Source organism: Ranitomeya variabilis, chromosome 4, assembly GCF_051348905.1.
Source record: "Ranitomeya variabilis isolate aRanVar5 chromosome 4, aRanVar5.hap1, whole genome shotgun sequence".
Lineage (NCBI taxonomy): Eukaryota > Metazoa > Chordata > Amphibia > Anura > Dendrobatidae > Ranitomeya > Ranitomeya variabilis.
Genome location: NC_135235.1, coordinates 5270471 through 5294266, shown reverse-complemented (window position 1 = coordinate 5294266; position 23796 = coordinate 5270471).

Here is a 23796-nt window from a genome sequence, read left to right as displayed (position 1 = left end):
TACCGCAGTGATGTATATAATACCGCAGTGATGGTGTATATAATACTGCAGTGATGGTGTATATAATACTGCAGTAATGGTATATATAATACCGCAGTGTTGCATATAATACCACAGTGATGGGTATATAATACTGCAGTGATGGTGTATATAATACCGCAGTGATGTATATAATACCGCAGTGATGGTGTATACAATACTGCAGTGATGGGTATATAATACCACAGTGATGGTGTATATAATACCGCAGTGATGGTGTATATAATACCTCAGTGATGGTGTATAAAATACCGTAGGGATGGTGTATATAATCCTTCAATGATGGGTATATAATACAGCAGTGACGGTGTATATAGTACTGCAGTGATGGTGTATGTGATGTATCCCACAGAGGATATCTTTATTGTCCCCACTACTCACACCAATTTGTCACGAACCGAGGTTGTTTGATTGCCCCTGGTTCCTTCTGAAGAGGTTTTATCTATATCCCACTTCCCAGTTCCGGTTTGGAGCTTGCAGCTCTCTGGCGCCCCCCTTACCATCAGGTCATATTAGGTACTGCACCTAGGGTAATTAGTCACCAGAAAGGCTGCCTATGTACTGGCTATTGGGCACGCTGCAGCGACGCGATAAACTACTCCCGCTCAGGCAGGAACAATAATTATCAATGCTGCCGGTCGCTGCAAAGATGCCTGATTGCACAGGACAAAGTATGCCGCCACCAGCTCCGATTTTCACAAGGATTAACGGGTCCGGAGCCAACCCAAATCAGTAGCGCAATTCACCTCAGAGGAAGCAACAGTTTGTTTATAGAGCATGAAGAGACAAGCTAGTAGATTATATATTTTACTCCATAAAAAAGGTAGGCAGTGTTTACAAGGTATAAAAAGATATGATAAAGGAGACAATTCGTATGTACATTACAGATTACAAAATAAAATAGATTAACGTTGAAATGAGAACACTTACAGGTCGTTATGTCATGGTATCATCTTGGCTGGTCTGTGGCTTAGGAGGATAAATACATCCAGATGCATGGAACAGCTTTGCCGAGCTGGTGTTAGCCCGCTTCCTTGGCCAATACTAACTCCCAATTCAGCAGGGATAAAGATATGCCCTCTGTCGTGACATCACTGAGTGGGCTGAGTAATGATATGCACTGCTCTTCCAACTATTTAGGTTTCTTGAGCCCCAGGCAAAGACATTCCTGGGTCAGTAAGGGGAGGGGGAACGAGTGGCTTTACAGGATCGGTTGCCTGCAGTTTAAAAGCCACACCCTGCTCACACATTAGTATCAAGCTGCACAGTGTCTCTGCCACAGGGTTTTGTTTGTGGTATGAGCGAGTGCTGAGGGTGGAGAGAGATGAGGGTCAAAGCTGCAGTGTGTGTCTGACATGATACTTTCTAGAACTAATCTCACACTAAGAAATTTTTATATTATTGTGACAGTGTATATAATACCGCAGTGATGGGTATTCTGACAGTCACAGGTAATGCAATAGAAAGGTGATATGTGTCATCGCGCTTAATGGCATCAGTGATATGAAACTAGAATATTTTCCTCCAGTACGCTATGTGTTGTGAGGCATTTCTAACTATTTTTGAGAGGGTAGCAGAGCGACAGAGACTGCCGCTAGACCAGTGGATGGAGGTGCTGGCTCCCTATCTAACCGGCAAGCCCAAAAGGCTTATTATGACTTGGCCTTACAAGATGCCTGGGAATATGCCAAACTAAAAACTGAGATAATGGCACGCTCAGGGGTGACTATGTCTGTCCAAGCACATAGGGTTCATCACTGTGCGAATTGCAGTGATAAACTTCCTCGCTCTCAAACGGTTGACTTGTTGCATCTGGTGCAGAAATGGTTGCAGCTGGAGTCCTCCACCCCAGCCCAGATGGTAGAGCAGGTTGTAATGGACAGATTTATATGCTCCCTACCAAGGCTGGTACAGACATGGGTTGCCCAGGGGGATCCCCGGAATGCGGATTAACTAGTAGGCCTCGTAGAAAGGTACTAGGTGGTTGAGAGGTCTGTAAGGAAGCCGGCGGGTGGTGCATCTCCATACTGGGGTTCGCAGCGGGAGCCTGAGTCTCAAAAGAGGGGTAGCAGAGCCACCATTGGGGGAAGTCCGAGGTCGCAAGGAGCCCTTGAAGGGTTGCAAAAGACTGCTGGTAAAGACCTGATCTGTTGGCAGTGTCATGGTCCTGGACACATAGCAGCCTGTAGTCCTTTATCTTCTGAGCAGATGGATTGCAGCTTAAGCAGGCGCTACTCATACTATGCTTAATCGTTTGGACCATCAGCCCATAGAGGGGTAGCAGTCATGTCCCGTTACCATAAATGGGGAGCTGGTGTCAGGACTATTGGACTCAGGGAGTTTGGTGACCCTTCCACACTCCCCCCACTAGTTGATCCCAGGGAAACACATAGGTGTCTGCTGTATCCACGGCGATGCCAAGGACTACCCCGTCGCCAGAGTGTATTGTGATGTAGCGATCACTAAGCTGGTTGGGGTACACTCACTTGGCGGCGATATTTAAACAAATAGCAACCATTTCTCATTTACATATGTTCACTCCTGTTCTTTTTACACCTCCATAAACCACGGCAGGCCATATGAACATCACAGAACCGACATATAGTCCATTCTCAAACCTCACCACAGTCTTCATCCCAACTCTAACCCATCTCTTCAACCTATCATTAACAACTGGTGTTTTCCCCTCAAGCTTTAAACATGCCTCCATCACACCTATCCTCAAAAAGCCCTCACTTGACCCATCCTCTGTATCTTGCTATCGCCCTATATCACTTCTCCCCTATGCCTCAAAACTACTGGAATAACACGGCCATCTTGAACTGTCCTCCCATCTATCTTCCTGCTCCCTTTTCGACCACTTACAATCAGGCTTCCGGTCACACCACTCCACTGAAACTGCCCTAACTAAGGTCACCAATGAACTATTACCTGCCAAGAGCAAGCGACACTACTCTGTCCTCCTCCTCCTGGACCTGTCCTCTGCCTTTGACACAGTGGACCATTCCCTATTACTACAGACCCTCTCATCCCTTGGCATCACAGACTTGGCCCTATCCTGGATCTCGTCATACCTAAATGACCGAACATTCAGCGTCTCCCATTCACACACCACCTCCTCACCTCGCCCCCTATCTGTCGGAGTCCCGCAAGGTTCAGTTCTAGGGCCCCTGCTCTTCTCCATTTACACTTTTGGTCTGCGACAGCTCATAGAATCTCATGGCTTTCAGTATCACCTCTATGCTGATGACACACAGATCTACATCTCTGGACCAGATATCACCTCCCTACTAACCAGAATCCCTCAATGTCTGTCCACTATTTCATCCTTCTTCTCCGCTAGATTTCTGAAACTTAACATGGACAAAACAGAAATCATTGTCTTTCCCCCATTTCACGCGACCCCCCCCAACGAACCTATCCATTACAGTAAACAGCTGCCCACTCTCCCCAGTCCCACAAGCTCACTGTCTCGGGGTAATCCTTGACACTGATCTCTCCTTCAAACCACATATCCAAGCCCTTTCCACTTCCGGCCGCCTTCAACTCAAAAATATTTCACCGATCCGTACATTCCTAAACCAAGAATCTGCAAAAACCCTAGTCCATGCCCTCATCATCTCCCGCTTCGACTACTGTAACCTACTGCTCTGTGACCTCCCCTCGAACACTCTCGCACCCCTCCAAACTATTCTAAACTCTGCTGCCCGACTAATACACCTGTCCCCCCGCTATTCTCCGGCCTCTCCCCTCTGTCAATCCCTTCACTGGCTCCCCATTACCCAGAGACTCCAGTACAAAAGCCTAACCATGACATACAAAGCCATCCACAACCTGTCTCCTCCATACATCTGTGACCTCGTCTCCCGGTACTTTCCTGCACACAACCTCCGATCCCCACAAGATCTCCTTCTCTACTCCCCTCTTATCTCCTCTTCCCACAATCGCATAAAAGATTTCTCTCGCGTATCACCCCTACTCTGGAACTCTCTACCACAACATATCAGACTCTCACCTACCATTGAAACCTTCAAAAAGAGCCTGAAGACCCACCTCTTCCGACAAGCTTACAACCTGCAGTAACCACCGATCAACCAAACCGCTGCATGACCAGCTCTATCCTCACCTACTGTATCCTCACCCATCCCTTGTAGGTTGTGAGCCCTCGCGGGCAGGGTCCTCTCTCCTCCTGTACCAGTCGTGGCTTGTATTGTTTAAGATTATTATACTTGTTTTTATTATGTATACCCCTCCTCACATGTAAAGCGCCATGGAATAAATGGCGCTATAATAATAAATAATAATAAATAAATAAATAAATAAATCTCTTTAGCGGATACATCTGCACACTTTAGAGTACTTTCACACTAGCGTCAGTACGGGGCCGTCGCCATGCGTTGGCCCGACGCACGTTGTGAAAGAAATGAACATCGAGGGCAGCAAATGCAGTTTTTCAATGCATCCTCTGCCCCATTGTAATGTCCGGGGAGGAGGGGGTGGAGTTCCGGCCGCGCATGCGTGGTCGGAAATGGCAGACACGACGCACAAAAAAAGTTACATGGAACTTTTTTTGTGCCGACGGTCCGCCAAAACATGACGCATCCGACACACGACGGATGCGACGTGTGGCCATACGTCGCAATGCGTCGCTAATGCAAGTGTATGGAGAAAAAAACGCATCCTGCGGGCAACTTTGCAGGATGAGTTCTTTCTCCAAAACGATGCATTGCAACGTACGTTGCACAACGCAAGTGTAAAAGTAGCCTTACAGACACATATCTGACATATTAGTCCATTTTAGTTTACGTTCGCACAGTTCAATACCTGACACCCGTCAGTTCACAATTCCTCAGGCTCTGGGTTACATGCTTAAAGGGAACCTGTCACCCCCCTCAGGCGTTTTTAACTAAAAGAGGCTCCTTGTGCAGCAGTAATGCTGCATTCTGACAAGGTGGCTCTTTTAGTTATTGGTGCTGTAACGGCAGAAATAATCCGTTTTATAATTTGTCAGAAATACCTTTCTTCAGTCCTGGAGGCCGGCCTTTCCCCCCTGCAGCAGACGCCACACAGCCGTCACTCAAATCTTCTTGGTGCCGCCTCCTCCTCATCGCTATTTTGAAATGATCCGGCGCCTGCGCTCTTTTTTCCTGCCTGGTGCAGGCGCAGTGAGCGCTGCCTGTCTGTCCTCATATGCAGTCTAGCTGACTGCGCCTGTGTGGCCGCCCTGCCTGTGAATCCCAGCCCCGCAATCATACCTCCCAACCGTCCCGATTTCAGCGTGACAGTCCCGCTTTGGCACCGGGGTCCCGCTGTCCCGCTTCGGGCATTTAAAATCCCGAATTTGCGGCCGCCGGTGAAGCCCCGCCCACTTCCGGGACGTAGAGAGAGCCCGATTAGTACCCGCTGTTCGTTCCGTTCCCTGGGACTGCGTTGTAGCCACGCCCCCTTGAGTTGCCTCACCGCCCGCCTCCGGCTTCCTCCTCAACTATAGACGTGGGCGGACTCTGAGGACAGAGCGGCAGCACCCGGACTGGTTTCTGGCACGGGGGCAGAGTTGTGAGACACTCCGTGTCTGTGTGACCGCGGGAGCAGCGAGCGGATCTCCAGACTGTAAGTGAATGTATGTGTCTCTCCCCCTCTCCATGCAGCGCTGCCCTGCTGCGGTTACAGCAGAGACTCTGACAGCATAGGAGGACTGACAAACTAAACTTTGTCTCCCCATGGTGCGCGCACCCCGCTCCCACTCTCCCCCTGGTACCCATCCATCGGATTCTCCACCAACCTGGTGCAGCACCCCTTACATTCTATGGGGGCTGCCACCTGCCAGCGTTACATTCTATGGGGGCTGCCACCTGCCTGCGTTACATTCTATGGGGGCTGCCACCTGCCTGCGTTACATTCTATGGGGGCTGTGCAGCATTATATTCTATGGGGCTGTGCTGTATTACATTCTATGGGGACTGAGCTGTAATGCTGGATACAGCAGTCAGCGGCGCAGCTGGATGACACCATTCAGCGCCGTGGGAGTGGAAGCTGCCGGCTGCTGCGAGGGAGCGCGGTGAAAGGTGTTTGTGTGTACTGATGGAGAAGGCAATGATGGGGGTGGGGTAACCATGTGTGGCCATTATACTGCACCCAGCATTGTGTGGGGCCATTATACTGTACCCAGCATTGTGTGGCCATTATACTGTACAAAGCATCATGTGGCGCCATTATACTGTACAAAGCATCATGTGGCGCCATTATACTGTATGGACCATCACGTGGGGCAAGTATACTGTACGCAGCATCATGTGGGGCCATTATACAGTATGGAGCATAATGTGGCCAATGGCCATTGTACAGTATGGAGCGTCGTGTGTGGCCATATTTTTTTGTTCATAATTATTGTTAACGAAACATTGTGATCAGAAGTGCTAAATGGGTGTGGTTGGGGCGTGGCTAGTTGTGAAATGGGTGTGGCCTAAAATTTGCCGCGGCGCGCTATGCGCGCCGCTGACTTTGTCCCTCTTTCCCTTCCCCTAAAGTTGGGAGGTATGCCCGCAATGTCTTCTGATTTATTCACTTTGCGGGGCTCGGATTCACAGGCAGGGCGGCCGCACAGGCGCAGTCAGCTAAACTGCATATGAGGACAGAGGACGGGCAGCGCTCACTGCGCCTGCCCAAGGCATGACAAAAGAGCGCAGGCGCCGGCTGATTTCAAAACAGCGCTGAGGAAGCGGCGCTCGGCGCCAAGAAGACTTGAGTGACGGCTGTGTGGCATCTGCAGCAGGGGGGAAAGGCCGGCCTCCAGGACTGAAGAAAGGTATTTATGACAAATTACAAAACGGATTATTTCTGCAGTTATAGCACCCAGAACTAAAAGAGCCACCTTGTCAGAATGCAGCATTACTGCTGCACAAGGTGGCTCTTTTAGTTAAAAACGCCTGGGGGGGGGGGTGACAGGTTCCCTTTAACAGATTCTCAGGTTTCCCAGCCTGGCTTCATATAGGTCCTGTCAGTAGTCCAGACTCTCAGTAGCTTCCTGGACTTTCAGGAGCTCCAGCCTGCTCCAGTCTCACACAGGCCATCCTCTCCCCATGTGGTGCAACCAGTAAGCATATAGGACCTTTGTCACAGGAGCGCACCCCCTGGGAGGAATGTGGTTAACCAGTCCCAACCATCACTTTCTGGTTAACCCTTAAATCCAGCCTTTTACTAATATACAGGTTTGTGGGACTACAAGACCCAGCAACCTGTCGTGGATTCAGATTGCAGCAGACCTCTGTCTGTGTGATACATACCTGTCTCAGTATACCACTAGTCGGTACATTACATACCTTGCCCAGCTGTTCAAACCAGTGGGGATGAACACATCCACAGTCCAGGGCACAGAGAAAAGAAGTCCCTGTCATCTCGAGCTTCAGTCGAGGGGACCCTCTTCACCTACTATGAGCGTTGGCTCCTGGAATCTGATCCCTCATCGTCACCTGATTCTTTAGAGAGCTACCGTCCATCACTGTCACCAACTTCCTTTTTGTGACAAATGTGGCACCAGTTTTTCTCATCTCACAATCCCGAGTCGTGACTTGGTTAGACCTCCCCCGACCCCGGCGGTCAATATATCAGTGTAATTCACTTCCCTCTGCATCTACAGTCAGGACCGACTCAGTTATTGTCACATACACTATTAGGTCTCTTGTCTAAGACCCTCAGCATTGGTTTAGCAGGGAACTCACTACACCTCAACCTAGTATGCCCAATATCCTCAGGCCATCTCTGGAAAGCTCTCAGATGGCGTTTTCCTCCATTGCTTAGAGACCCGTTGCACCACTTGCCTCTCGCTTCTGCTGTGGCTCATCTATTACTTGGAGGACCCCCACTTCGTTGGGTACCATGCTTTAAAGATGGCTTCCATCTTTGGAAGCGACACTGTCTCTCGATCCACGCTCTTTCCAGCCTTAACTGCTGTAGTTTTTTGAGGTGAGCCACCCTATATGTGAGAAGAATCTGCATATTGCCAAGACTCTCCCCTGTCCCCACCATGAGGAACGGAACTGCAGCGCCCCAGAGTCCTGGTCGTTGCAGTAGCATGGTTCAGCCACTAAGGGGGGCCATGCTGCGTTCGATGGCACGGAAGGAGTTCTCTGAGCAGGTATCACAGTCACCAATACATTTCACAGCTGGGCCTCCGGGGGGAGCTAAGGGTGCTATTCATTAGGCCACTCCCCACCATAGTGGGTAAACTGGGGGTCAGGCAGGAAGTTAGAGAGAACGCTGACGGGATTGAACGGAGCAACACCTGGTGGCAGAGGGTGTTGTGAAGGGAGAGACTGTAGGGTCTCTGCCAGGGGTGGGATCCTGGCAGAGGCTTGGCATGGAAAGAACGTAAAGGGACCGTGCCTGCTCAGCATAGCGGCGGTGCCCAAGGAAGGACTAAGAAGCGAGATAGATTGTGCTGAGTGAGAAACGAAATCAAGCGAAAGGAGATACCAGTGAGGGTTGTGCTGAAAGAGGCAGCACCTTACTGAGGCGCACTACCGGTGGCCGGAACGCCGAGGAGGTAAAGAGTTTCAAGCCATACCTCAGACCTACGGCAGGGCAGTTAGCTTGAGGCGGACTGTCTCACGCATCACCCAGGAAGGCAAAGGGGGGTACCAACAGGAGAGGGGCGCAGATAGAGTCCCGGAAGATCTCCGAGCCTCCCCGTCATACGGGTGCGTTCCTACCATAGTATCTGGAGGGACGAGGAAGATCATTGCGAATTAAGTTGTTGTGAGGGAACACGAGAAACAGACACAACAGTTGTGGGGTACTTTCCGTAAGCACAGCAGGGAAGGACTGCAACACATAGCGCTAGAAGGAAGGCACCGATTTCCACCTGCAAGGAGAGCTCTGGAAGTGCCATTGGACCGGCCGGACTTGCGCAGCCTGGTGAGCCGTATTCCGGACTGAGGACCCAGAGAGCTTCAGTAAAGAGGTAAAGAGACTGCAACCTGGTGTCCTCGTTATTTACCGCGACCTGCACCCCACGACTGCACCGCTACAACATCACTTATTGCACCGGACGTCCCCCACTGACAGACAGGGCCACGGACCGGGTCTAGCCACCGTGACAACCCCAGGACTGAGACCTAGAGGCCCGGCTCCGGGTACCCCTCGGCCCTGCGGCGGTGTGGGGGCGCTCCAACTTGGCGTCACGAACAGGATCTACTTAAGCCTGAAGAATCAGGTCATGTGTGCCTAGAGACTGTGATTTACTGTGCTTGGACTGTACTTTATTGAGAGAACTGTGTATTGCTTGCCGTTGAGAGTTCGCGCCAAAATCCGCCGCCATTGCAGCGCTGAGAAGAGCGCAGGAAGAGAAGAGGGGCGTGGAGTGGGCGTAGACGAGCTGCAGAGCGCGAACAACAATGGCCGCCCAGTCTAAGTATTTCTGTGTCCTGAGGACGTGCCCGTCAACAGCTGAGGTACGCCTCCTGATCTTGGTCGGAGGGTGGAGACCATGGGGACGGGGCCGCCCACGGAAGAGACCGCGGGAAGAAGACGCGGGAAAGGAGAAAAAGATGGCGACACCCGGAGCACCATGCGGAGCTGACCCGGCCCGGCCTGAGGCTGCGCAGTCTGGGGTAGCCCCAGAGATACCAACACTGCGGGGTCTGACCCTCACAGGGCCACCGATGGGCCGACCCCCTGTACCGATGTCTGCGGAGTGCGCGGCTGCAGCCGAGGCCCGACAGTTAGCACGCCGGCTGAAAGAGGATGCCCGTGTGTTTGCTCGGATGGGTCAACCAACGGAGATCCGCTTGTCCCCAGTATCCCCCGCTCCGTCCCACCTGGCCGCGTCTGAAGGTACGCTACCGACTCCGGACCTGAAAATAATCCCGGACGCCGAACACTTCCGGCGTCTGATGGCCGCCTGGCGGAGCCGACCCCAGCCTGCGGAGCAGATTGATCTGATTGGCGCGCCGGAGATTCCGACCTCGCACTGGGGTGTGGTGGTGGCCTTTAATCCCCGATATGGGAGAGGAGTGATCCAAGAAATTGGAGAGCCAGTACAAGTTCGGGTAGACCGAGAAGAGGTGGAACCTTGCCGCGGGGGGTTTGATCGCGACCTGGAGCCAGGAGATGCCGTCACCTATACGAGGTGGAAGAGGGACGCCAGTGAGACGGGCTGGTTCGCTCGAGGGGTCCAGCGATGCATCGCCCTCCAGGCTGCTGCGGGGACACCAGAAGGGGATAGTTCCGGAGGAAAGGCAGCAGAACCCGGCCCCGCGGAACCGCAAGGAGCCCAGCCTCGTCGCACTCCAGAGGGACGTGTGCACCTGCCGACAAGGAGGACCCCCCGGAGGGGAATCTTATCCTTACTGGGACCAGAACGGCGTCCTGGCTCACCGGGCCGATCTGTTGGTCTGGTGAGGCCAGAAAAGAGATCACCTTCCGCAGAGCCTCAGTAAGACATTGCTGTCAGAAAATGTAAATAGTTGCTATTTTATTGTTTTAACTATTCCTGATTGTTTGCTGCTAAAACCCGTCCAGGGTAAACTTTAAAAGGTGACCCCTTTGTTGACCCGGGGTCACTATTGCTGTTTTCTTAAAGTTTTGCAAAGTTACACAAACTGCAGTAATCATGGACTGTGCATGATTCAAACTTTCCCTTGTAAATAGTTTGCACCTTCTTAAAGGTGCTCCATACTGGTTTTAGCCAAAGACACTTTGCGAAGATATTTGCTCTATTGGTTTGAGCCAAAGACACTTTGTGAAGATACCTTTCCTACCGGTTCTAGTTAAAGACACTTTGCGAAGATACCATACCGGAACCTTTGCATGGACTGGTAGGCTGAGAAGACGAGCTACCTTAGAAAGACTTGGTCTCCTCTTAAAGGGGATGTGAGAAACTGAACTTGAGAGAGATACTGTTGCAGAACAGTAATGCCATAATGATGCCTTGAAAAGAAATGTAACTGTTTTACATGCGAGTTATATGTGTTGAATTTGTTAAAATGTGAAATTTGAATAATGTTTTGAAGACAGGAAAGATGCAGAGAGCCCGTAGGGGTAGAAGTAGAGGTCTGCATAGTTGAAAGTAAGAGAAGTAATAATGAGGGTGAGGATAGAAGGTAAACCCTGCGTCCCCATTGAAAAGTTACTTTATTGCTAAGGACAGAGAGTGAACCCGTAGGGGTTAGAGAGTGAGTCCTTAAAGGGGCCGAGTAGAGCTGGCTCAGAGTTCTTCAACCGAACGGAATGTTATGTCTATACTGTGTATAGTAGCGAAAGGCAGTAGGCCCTGGCTGAACAGGGCGGTCCTGTAGAAGAAAGGAGAGGCAGTAGGTCTGGTGCCGTAGGGACAGGCGGTCCTGCAGGTTCACAAGAAGGAGAATGTAAAGTTGAAATGCCTTATAATGTGATTATAGGAAGGCCTTTGATAGACTAAGAGTGTGAGTTTCTTAAAGGCAATGTTAAGTTATTATTTCAAAAGTTGCACTAAATAGAATACCCGGTTGGGTAACAGAAGTTATTTATACTCTGTAAATTATAAGGTTAATTATGTTTGTAACGTTACAAGTGTCCTCACCTCCCATAAAGGGAAGCCTACTTAAGTATACTTATTGTTATTTGCACTCAACAAAATTGTATGTCTTTTTGCTAACCTGTATTGTTGTTTTTCTTCCCAGTCCCGGAGTACTGTGTTTAACCAGGGGGGAGTGCAGCGCCCCAGAGTCCTGGTCGTTGCAGTAGCATGGTTCAGCCACTAAGGGGGGCCATGCTGCGTTCGATGGCACGGAAGGAGTTCTCTGAGCAGGTATCACAGTCACCAATACATTTCACAGCTGGGCCTCCGGGGGGAGCTAAGGGTGCTATTCATTAGGCCACTCCCCACCATAGTGGGTAAACTGGGGGTCAGGCAGGAAGTTAGAGAGAACGCTGACGGGATTGAACGGAGCAACACCTGGTGGCAGAGGGTGTTGTGAAGGGAGAGACTGTAGGGTCTCTGCCAGGGGTGGGATCCTGGCAGAGGCTTGGCATGGAAAGAACGTAAAGGGACCGTGCCTGCTCAGCATAGCGGCGGTGCCCAAGGAAGGACTAAGAAGCGAGATAGATTGTGCTGAGTGAGAAACGAAATCAAGCGAAAGGAGATACCAGTGAGGGTTGTGCTGAAAGAGGCAGCACCTTACTGAGGCGCACTACCGGTGGCCGGAACGCCGAGGAGGTAAAGAGTTTCAAGCCATACCTCAGACCTACGGCAGGGCAGTTAGCTTGAGGCGGACTGTCTCACGCATCACCCAGGAAGGCAAAGGGGGGTACCAACAGGAGAGGGGCGCAGATAGAGTCCCGGAAGATCTCCGAGCCTCCCCGTCATACGGGTGCGTTCCTACCATAGTATCTGGAGGGACGAGGAAGATCATTGCGAATTAAGTTGTTGTGAGGGAACACGAGAAACAGACACAACAGTTGTGGGGTACTTTCCGTAAGCACAGCAGGGAAGGACTGCAACACATAGCGCTAGAAGGAAGGCACCGATTTCCACCTGCAAGGAGAGCTCTGGAAGTGCCATTGGACCGGCCGGACTTGCGCAGCCTGGTGAGCCGTATTCCGGACTGAGGACCCAGAGAGCTTCAGTAAAGAGGTAAAGAGACTGCAACCTGGTGTCCTCGTTATTTACCGCGACCTGCACCCCACGACTGCACCGCTACAACATCACTTATTGCACCGGACGTCCCCCACTGACAGACAGGGCCACGGACCGGGTCTAGCCACCGTGACAACCCCAGGACTGAGACCTAGAGGCCCGGCTCCGGGTACCCCTCGGCCCTGCGGCGGTGTGGGGGCGCTCCAGAACCATACCCACTTCCCCGGGTATCTTGTCTTCATTATTACCGGGATTTCTCTCTCTCGTCACACCACACTTATCTACCATTTCCTGCATGAGTCGTCCGTTTGTCCCGATGACTTCTCTCAGCAGAGCACAAGGCACCTGGACAACATCTTCCATTAGACTCCGAGCTTTCCTCATAAGCCCCAGCTGTCTAGCGGCTTCTTCGTTCTTCCACTGGATCAACCGCATCATGCGCACACACCTCAAGTGCATGTCCCTCAGGATAGCCACCTGATCCACCGTGACTTTGGATGTGGACAGAACCACCAGCTGTTTAGCTTCTGAGGACCAGTACACCTTACAGGCTTCCACGCCCTTCTTAAAGTCGTCATGCACAGACTTTCTGGCACACTGCTCTCTCAAGTCTTCAGGAACCTCTACAAGGCACTTGAACAAGGGAGTCTCACCCTTCTCTACTGAACAGAGATGATCGCCTTGCTCAGTTTCTGGCATTGGCTCTCACTGTACTTCCACCTCTTCGAGTTGGTTTGTCTGAACGCACACCTGCCGCTCCATTTTCTTTAAGGCTGCTGTATTCATCAACTAACTTTCTGCCAGGCAACCTCTGAGCTCGAACACCTCTCTTTCCTATGCACCCACGCGGCACTCAGCAGCCTGTCTCCGAAGCTTATCTTGCTTCAAATGAGCTAGTATAGTCTCCTTGATCCTCCTTAGCTCGCTTCTTCCATCCGCTGGATTGGTTGAGCTTCCATCACTAAAAGAGGTATCTGCTTCAGGCCTCACTTCTCTGGTGGCTTCCTCCACTTCTGCACTCTCGGCTTCACCTGGGTCTCAGCAATGGCAACTTCAGCCCTCTCTTAGGTCTCAGCAGTGTCATCTTCAGCCCTCTCTTGGGTCTCAGTGGGGTCACCTTCCAAGGTTTTCACTCCCTCCAACTCTTCCCCCTCAGGGACTTTGGAGTCTTCAACCCTCTCCACTTCTTCACCCATGGCGCTGTTCTGGTCTCCAGCCTCCCTAGACGTGGTTCCACCATTGGTCTACTCTTCCTGAGCATCATAGACTCGTGCTCCACCAGCACTTCCCAGGATTTCTTCTCCCATAGCGCCATCAACTGATCGACCATCATCAGCAAGAGTCACTTGGACCACTTTTTTGTGGCCCTTGCTCCTTCGGCGATGGGAGGATTTGTCGTCCTTGTTAGGCCCTTCCTTACTGTTCTTCCTTTGTTTCTTAGAGTCACAGTCACTCCCGGAGTCTGTTACACCCCACAGTATGGTGAACCCTAAAGTTGCTCTCTAACTTGGTGTCAGCTCCACTCTTTTTAGCTACTACATCACTCAGTCATACCGTGGTACATTTCAGGTGAAGTCAGGTCAGTACGTTGGGCAGACGCATACCTTCCTCTGGTCACCCCTACGTCTGAACCGTCAATTTTGGGAGATGTTACTACCTTAATGTACCCAACCCCATCAGCAGAGTGCCCTTCATCCTCCTGCTGTAGAGGAGCTCCCTTCTCCCACAAGTCCGAGAACAGCTTATTGTCCCGGCCTACTATCACCAGATAGGTTAAGTTCGGGACTACAGCAACATCATGGTTTGCAATGTCGTTAGCCGTCTCAAGGATCACCCTGGACACCGAATAGTATTTAGTGCCCCCATGGATGCAGCCCCCACTAGGGTCACTGAGCTCCCAGAATCGACCAGTCCGACCATGTCCTCTGAGTTAATCTGCAGGGCACACCTACTTAGCCCCTTGTCGGATGTGTCATTCATATGGCAGAATGGGAACACATAGTGCACTTGTTCCCAGCATCAGTCTGTCTGTCTGTGCCACCCCTTTTACTTCGGGATGCTCCGCCCCTTTTGGGCAACTACCCCCTTTTGGGATACTGCCCCATTTTGGGCAACTACCGCTTTTTGGGATACCACCCCCTTTTGGGCAACTAGCCCCTTTATGAGATACCGCCTCCTTTTGATGTACTTTCCGTGGACACTCCACCGGCTCCTGCAGATGCCCACAGATCACGGAGTGATAGAACTCCTCAAGAGCGACACTGCAAGCCACCACACACATGGCTGCTTCGCCTCCCACAGCTGTCGCTGGACCTCCTGACACCCCCAGTTGTTGGACCCCTGCCGCTGCACACCGATCCACACCAGGCATTTTGCACAGTTTCTGCTGCGGTCGCTCCTTGTCCTGGCCTGCTCTTCTGAACCACAAACCTGGGTTGAGTGCGTTGATAACATTCGTAACCCTGCCGAGTTACCACCAGAAGCTTTAATCTTCGTGGTCCTTAAGAGCCACAGCCAGATGCTTGCTTCCGCATGTGCTGTTGCAGCTATATCATTGCCCCCAGCAACTAGGCTCCACTGCTGCAGAATCCAGAAATTATGCACCTCGTCCTTCGCCCCTAGCAACAAGGCTACAAGAGTGCTCCTAGCATTCTTCACCACATGTGACGTAGCTATCACTAAGCTGGTTGGGGTACACTCACTTGGCGGCGATATTTAAACAAACAGCAACCGTTTCTCATTTACACAAGTCCATTCCTGGCTTTTTACACCACCATAAATCACGGTAGGCCATGTGAACATCACAGAGCTGACATATAGTCCATTCTCTTTAGCGGATAAATCTGCACACTTTACAGACATGTATCTGACATATTAGTCCATGTCAGTTGCGGTTACGTTCACACAGTTCAATACCTGACACCCGTCAGTTCACAATTTCCCAGGCTCTGGGTTACCTGCTTAACAGATTCTCAGGTTTACCAGCCTGGCTTCATATAGGTCTTGTCAGTAGTCCAGACTCTCAGTAGCTTCCTGGACTTTCAGGAGCTCCAGCCAGCTCCAGTCTCACACATGGCCATCCTCTCCCCATGTGGTGCAACCAGTAAGCATATAGGACCTTTCTGATGTCATAGAAGCACACCCCCTGGGAGGTATGTGGTTAACCAGTCCCACCCATCACATTCTGGTTAACCCTTAAAGGGAACCTGTCACCCCGGTTTTTCACTCGGAGATAAAAATACCGCTACATAGGGCCTGAGCTGTGCTTTACAAAAGTGTTTTTTTTCTACCCCGATTCCTTACCTAAGCTGCCGAAATTACTTACCAAAGTCGCCGTTTTCGCTTGTCAATCATGCTGGTCTGGTCATAGGGGCGTGGTGACAAAGCTGTTTCTTCCCCCAGATCTTGCTTAGGTTTCCATTGGTGGCGTAGTGGTTTGCGACTGTGCAGGTGACGAAAAACAGCGCGCTCTGCGCTATATCCCTGGTGATCGGTGGGGGCAGCCATTTCCCTGTGACCGCGCGTGCGCAGTTGGAGCGCTCTGCTGCCCGGGGCTTCAGGAAAATGGCCGCGGGATGCTGCGCGTGCGCAGATGGGGATCGCGGCGGCCATTTTCTTTAAGCCGAGATGCTAACTCTGCTTCAGGAAAATGGCCGCCGCGATCCCCATCTGCGCACGCGCGGCATGCCGCGGCCATTTTCCTGAAGCCCCGGGCAGCAGGGCGCTCCAACTGCGCACGCGCGGCCACAGGAAGATGGCCGCCCCCACCGATCACCAGGGATATAGCGCAGAGCGCGCTGTTTTTCGTCACCTGCGCAGTCGCAAACCACTACGCCACCAATGGAAACCTAAGCAAGATCTGGGGGAAGAAACAGCTTTGTCACCACGCCCCTATGACCAGACCAGCATGATTGACAAGCGAAAACGGCGACTTTGGTAAGTAATTTCGGCAGCTTAGGTGGGGAATCAGGGTAGAAAAAAAAACACTTTTGTAAAGCACAGCTCATGCCCTATGTAGCGGTATTTTTATCTCCGAATGAAAAACCGGGGTGACAGGTTCCCTTTAAGTCCAGTCCTTTACAAATATACAGGTTTGTGGGACTACAAGACCCAGCAACCTGTCCTGAATTCAGATCGCAGCATACCTCTGTCTGTGTGATACTTACCTGTCTCTCAGTATACCACTAGTTGGTACATCACATTATATAAAAACAAACTGTGCCACTAAGTCACACGAGGTTGGGGTTGTGAGAGACTTCCTATACCCTGTGATGATTGGGCTGGACTTCAGCCTGTTTTGGGACTTGTAGAAAAGGTGGGGTTGCTAAGTGACTCAGACAGGAGCCAACTCAACCCTGATCAATCCCTGTCACAGCTAGTAGTGGAGTAGTTGTCCTTGTGTGTCCTGGCAGGTGAAGAGGATGAGACAGTGGTCAGTGAGGCCGAGGTTCCTGATCTCTGGGTTTTTCGGAAAAATTTTGTCTCTCCTCAAATGTGGGATCTTACTCTAAAAAGTGCGTTAAAAAATGTGTCTGATAGATGCGGTTGCTCAAGAGCCGGGGGCTGACACCAGGTTCCCACACTTTGCAGTCAATAGTGAGTTAGTGTAATGGGTTACCACACTGAGGGGAGAGCAGATAGTGGAGTAGCTGTTGGTTCGAGGTCCCTACCAGCGGAAGGTTTTAGACATGGCCTATTCACATGTTTTGGGGGGGACATCTAGGGGTAGAGAAAATGCAGGAGAATAATACAGAGGTTCTATTGGCCAGGATGTTACCGGAGATCCTAAATTATTGTAGGTCCTGCCCCACCTGCCAGATAACCACTCCCTCTTCTCACTTCTGAAGTCCCCTAGTTCTGTTACCTGTGATAGAGGTCCCATTTGAGAGGATTGCCATGGATCAAGTGGGTCCTCTAGTTAAATCTGCACCAGGGTACAATACATCTTACTGCTCATAGACTATGCGACCTGGTAGCCTGAAGCAATACCACTAAGAAACTTCTCGGCCAATAGTAATCGCCCGGGAACTTTTTCATATTTTTGCATGAGTGGTCTGCCGAAGGAGATTTTGACAGACCAAGGAACCCCTTTCATGCGCAAGGTAATGAGGGAGTTCTGTAAGGTCCGTCAGATTGTCCAGCTGCGAACCTCAGTCTACCATCTGCAGACAAACGGTCTAGTAGAGCGCTTCAATAAGACCTTGAAGGCCATGCTCAAAAAGGTAATTGAAAAGGACGGTCGAGACTGGGGCTGTCTGCTTCCGTTTCTGCTCTTCTCAATCAGAGAAGTTCCACAAGCCTCTACTGGCTTCTCGCCGCTCGAGCTCTTGTATGGTCAACATCCGCAAAGGCTCCTGGACATCACCAAGGAAACCTGGGAAGCCGAGGTCATGCCTCAACGGAGCATTATAGAGCATGTCGTCCAGTTGCAGGAGAGGATGGCAAAAGTAATATCCATCGTGAAAGAGAATCTTCTCCAGGCTCAGGGGGTACTGGCAAGGGTGGTGTATAACCGTTCAGCGACAGTGAGGCAGTTCCAGCCCAAGGACCACATGCTAGTGCTTATCCCCATGGTGGAGAGCAAGTTTCTAGCCTAGTGGCAAGGCCCATATGAGGTGGTGGAAAAACTGAGTGAGGTAAATTACAAAGTACACCAGGCAGGCCAAAGGAAGCCTCACAAAATATGCCATGTGAACTTGCTCAAGCCATCGGGAGTCGCTGGAAACCCTTTGCCTGGGAGCCAATCGCAAAGCCACAGTGGACAATGTCAAAGTTTCAGAGACTCTAACGCAGGCCTAGAGACAGTGTCAGGAACTGTTGCAGCAGAACAGTAACCTGTTCTCGGAGTTGCCAGGGCATGCGCAGGTGGTCAAGCATGATGTGTTGACAGAGCCACATGTAAGGGTGAAATTCAGGCCCTATATAATTCCCGTATAGAATTCCCGAAGCACATCGGGAGGTATTAGCCAATGAGGTGAAGAGGATGTGTTAGACTTTGGGGTGATTGAGGAGTCGGAAAGTGGATGGTTGAGTCCCATCGTCCTCGTGCCGAAGCCTGATGGTGAGTTGCAATTTTGCAATGCTTACCTCAAGCTGAATGAGGTCTCCAAATGTGATGCATATCCAATGACCCGTGTGGATGAACTCATTGAGAGACTGGGAACCGCCAGGTACATCACCACCCTCAGCCCACTTAAGGGCTACTCGCAGATCCCCATGTCCCAGAGTGCCAAGGAGAAGACAGCTTTCTCAACGCCTGATGGGTGAATGCCCTTCATACTGCAGGGGGCTCCAACAACCTTCCAGAGGGCTATGAATTGGGTCTTGGCTCCGCATAAGAAGTATGCCGCCACCTACCTAGATTACATTGTGGTCTTCAGCCCTGACTGGGGTAGTCATCTTCCAAAGGTACAGGCAGTCCTGGATGCATTGAGGAATGCAGGGTTCAACATTAACCCCAAAAATGTGCCGGAGGGAGGGAGGAAGCCAAATACCTAGGCGATTTCATCTGGAGGGGTGAAATCAAGCCCCAGATAAACAAGATTGAGGCGATCCAAGAATGGCCACAACCGCTTTTCAAGAAGCAAGTGAGGGCATTTCTTGGACTTGTGGGTTACTATCGGCAGTTTATCCCAAGGTTCGCTATGATTGCCGTGCCGATGACGGACCTCCTTCAAGGCACAAGATCACTGTTGATTAAATGGTCTGCTGAGACTGAGATGGCTTTCTAGGAGCTGAACGGCCACGAGAGTTGACACACCACAGTATATAATAATGCAGTGATGGTGTATATAATACCACAGTGATAGTGCATATAATACGGCAGAGATGGGGTATATAATACCACATTGATTGGTATGTAATATCGCAGTGCTAATATATATAATACCTCAGGGATGCTGAATATCGCTGATTGGCCGATCAGCGAAGCGTGGTTCAAATCTGGCGCCAATTCGCGGCCGGACTGTGCCTGTCGCTGATTGGTCGCGGCTGGCCGGTCACGACCAATGACCGCAGCGATATTTTAATACTGCGCCAATATCGCTGATTGGTCGCGCACAGCCGGCCGCGACCAATCACTGAAGCGGTGTTTAAATCCCGTGCCAATATCGCTGATTGGTCGCTGTCGGCCGGGCCCAACCAATGACTGAAGCAGAATTTAAATACCGCGCCAATATCGCTGATTGGTCGCGGCCGGCTGGGCGCGACCAATCAGCGAAGCGTGGTTTAAATCCCGCGTCAATTCGCGGTTGGACTGCGTCTGTCGCCGATTGGTCGCAGGATGTTGGAGATTTGGGGCGCTGTATGTCGGGGGTTCGGGTGCAGGACAGCCACATAGTATATAACACAGCCACGTAGTATGTAGCACAGCCACATAGTATGTAGTATATAGCACAGCCACATAGTATATAACATAGCCACGTAGTATATAGCACAGCCACATAGTACGTAGTATATAGCACAGCCACATAGTATATAACATAGCCACGTAGTATATAGCACAGCCATGTAGTATATAGCACAGCCACGTAGTATATAGCACAGCCTGTAGTATATAGCACAGCCACGTAGTATATAGTAGCCACATAGTATATAGCACAGCCACGTAGTATATGGCACAGCCACGTACTATATAACACAGCCCACGTACTATATAACACAGACAGCCACGTAGTATATAGCACAGCCACGTAGTATATAGCACAGCCACGTAGTATATAACACAGCCCACGTAGTATATAACAGCCCATGCAGTATATAACACAGCCACGTATATATAGCACAGCCATGTAGTATATAGCAGCCACATAGTATATAGCACAGCCACATAGTATATAGCAGCCACGTAGTATATAGCAGAGCCACGTAGTATATTGCACAGCCACGTAGTATATAGCATAGTCACATAGTATATAGCACAGCCACATAGTATATAACACAGCACAAGTACTATATAACACAGACAGCCACGTAATATATAGCAGAGCCACGTAGTATACAGCACAGCCACGTAGTATATAGCACAGCCACGTAGTATATAGCACAGCCACATGGTATATAGCAGCCACGTAGTATATAGCAGCCACATAGTATATAGCAGCCACGTAGTATGTAACACAGCCCACACAGTATATCACACTGCCCACGTAGTATATATCAGTCACGCAGTATATAACATAGGCCACGTAGTATACAGCAGTGTGGGCACCATATCTCTGTTAAAAAAAGAATTAAAATAAAAACTAGTTATATACTCACCCTCCGGCGTCCACCGATGCGCGCGAGTGGCGAGGCTGCCGCCAGCTTCCGTTCCCAGTGATGCATTGCGAGACCGCTAAGTCATCTGGGTAATTTTGCAATGCATCTCTGGGAATGGAAGCTGGCGGCAGCTTCGCCACTTGCACGCATCGGTGGACGGCGGAAGGTGAGAATAGCAACATTTTTTTTTTATTATTATTTTTAACATTATATCTTTTTACTATTGATGCTGCATAGGCAGCATCAAGAGTAAAAAGTTAGTCACAGTGTTAATAGCAGCGTTAACAGACTGCGTTACACCGCGTTATGCCGCAATGTAACGCAGTTGATTTAACGAACTGCTAAAACGCTATGTGGGTGGCGGGCGCTGACTGGGGGAGGAGTAGGGAGCGGCCATTTTGCGGCCGGACTGTGCCGGTCGCTAATTGGTCGCGGCCAGCTGGCCGCGACCAATCAGCGACTTGGGATTTCCGTGACAGACAGACAGACATACGGAAGTTGCCTTAGATGACAATATATATAGATACCTCAGTGATGCGGTATATAATACTGTAGCGATGATATACACTCACCGGCCACTTTATTAGGTACACCATGCTAGTAACGGGTTGGACCCCCTTTTGCCTTCAGAACTGCCTCAATTCTTCGTGGCATAGATTCAACAAGGTGCTGGAAGCATTCCTCAGAGATTTTGGTCCATATTGACATGATGGCATCACACAGTTGCCGCAGATTTGTCGGCTGCACATCCCAAAGATGCTCCATACAAGGCAGGATGGATCCATGCTTTCATGTTGTTTACGCCAAATTCTGACCCTACCATCCGAATGTCGCAGCAGAAATCGAGACTCATCAGACCAAGCAACGTTTTTCCAATCTTCTACTGTCCAATTTCGATGAGCTTGTACAAATTGTAGCCTCAGTTTCCTGTTCTTAGCTGAAAGGAGTGGTACCCGGTGTGGTCTTCTGCTGCTGTAGCCCATCTGCCTCAAAGTTCGACGCACTGTGCGTTCAGAGATGCTCTTAGGCCTACCTTGGTTGTAACGGGTGGCGATTTGAGTCACTGTTGCCTTTCTATCAGCTCGAACCAGTCTGCCCATTCTCCTCTGACCTCTGGCATCAACAAGGCATTTCCGCCCACAGAACTGCCGCTCACTGGATTTTTTTTCTTTTTCGGACCATTCTCTGTAAACCCTAGAGATGGTTGTGCGTGAAAATCCCAGTAGATCAGCAGTTTCTGAAATACTCAGACCAGCCCTTCTGGCACCAACAACCATGCCACGTTCAAAGGCACTCAAATCACCTTTCTTCCCCATACTGATGCTCGGTTTGAACTGCAGGAGATTGTCTTGACCATGTCTACATGCCTAAATGCACTGAGTTGCCGCCATGTGATTGGCTGATTAGAAATTAAGTGTTAACAAGAAGTTGGACAGGTGTACCTAATAAAGTGGCCGGTGAGTGTATATAATACTGCAGTTATGGTGTTTATAAAACCATAGTGAATGGTATATGTAATAACGCAGTGATTGTGTATATAATGCCACACTGATGATGTATATAATACCGCAGTGATGGTATCTATAATTTTGCAGTAATGGTGTATATTATACCACAGTGATGGTGTATATAATACAGCAATGATGGCGTATATAATACCACAGTACTAATATATAATAGTGCATTGCTAATATATATAATTCCGCATTGCTAATATACATAAAATCGCAGTGAAGGTGCATATAATACCACAGTTCTAATATATATAATACCGCAGTGCTAATATATATAATACATCAGTGATGCTGTATATAGTACCTCAGTTATGGTGTATATAATACCGCAGTAATGGTATATGTAATACCACAGTGATTATGTATATAATACCGCAGTGATGGTATCTATAATATTGCAGTAATGGTGTATATAATACCGCAGTGTTGGTGTATATAATACAGCAGTGATGGTGTACATCAGAGGGGTCAAACTGCATGCCTCGAGGGTCACCAACAGGTCATGTTTTCAGGGTTTCCTTGTATTGCACAGGTGATAATTTAATCACCTGCACAGAATGATTCCAGCACCTTGTGGAATGCTAAGGAAATCTTGAAAACACTCATGGTTTGAGGCCCTCGAGGATGCAGTTTGACACCCCTGGTGTACATGATACCGCAATGTTGGTGTATATAATTCCGTAGTACTAGTATATAATAGCGCATTGCTAATATATATAATTCCTAATATACACTCACCGGCCACTTTATTAGGTACACCTGTCCAACTTCTTGTTAACACTTAATTTCTAATCAGCCAATCACATGGCGGCAACTCAGTGCATTTAGGCATGTAGACATGGTCAAGACAATCTCCTGCAGTTCAAACCGAGCATCAGTATGGGGAAGAAAGGTGATTTGAGTGCCTTTGAACGTGGCATGGTTGTTGGTGCCAGAAGGGCTGGTCTGAGTATTTCAGAAACTGCTGATCTACTGGGATTTTCACGCCCAACCATCTCTAGGGTTTACAGAGAATGGTCCGAAAAAGAAAAAAAATCCAGTGAGCGGCAGTTCTGTGGGCGGAAATGCCTTGTTGATGCCAGAGGTCAGAGGAGAATGGGCAGACTGGTTCGAGCTGATAGAAAGGCAACAGTGACTCAAATCGCCACCCGTTACAACCAAGGTAGGCCTAAGAGCATCTCTGAACGCACAGTGCGTCGAACTTTGAGGCAGATGGGCTACAGCAGCAGAAGACCACACCGGGTACCACTCCTTTCAGCTAAGAACAGGAAACGGAGGCTACAATTTGTACAAGCTCATCGAAATTGGACAGTAGAAGATTGGAAAAACGTTGCTTGGTCTGATGAGTCTCGATTTCTGCTGCGACATTCG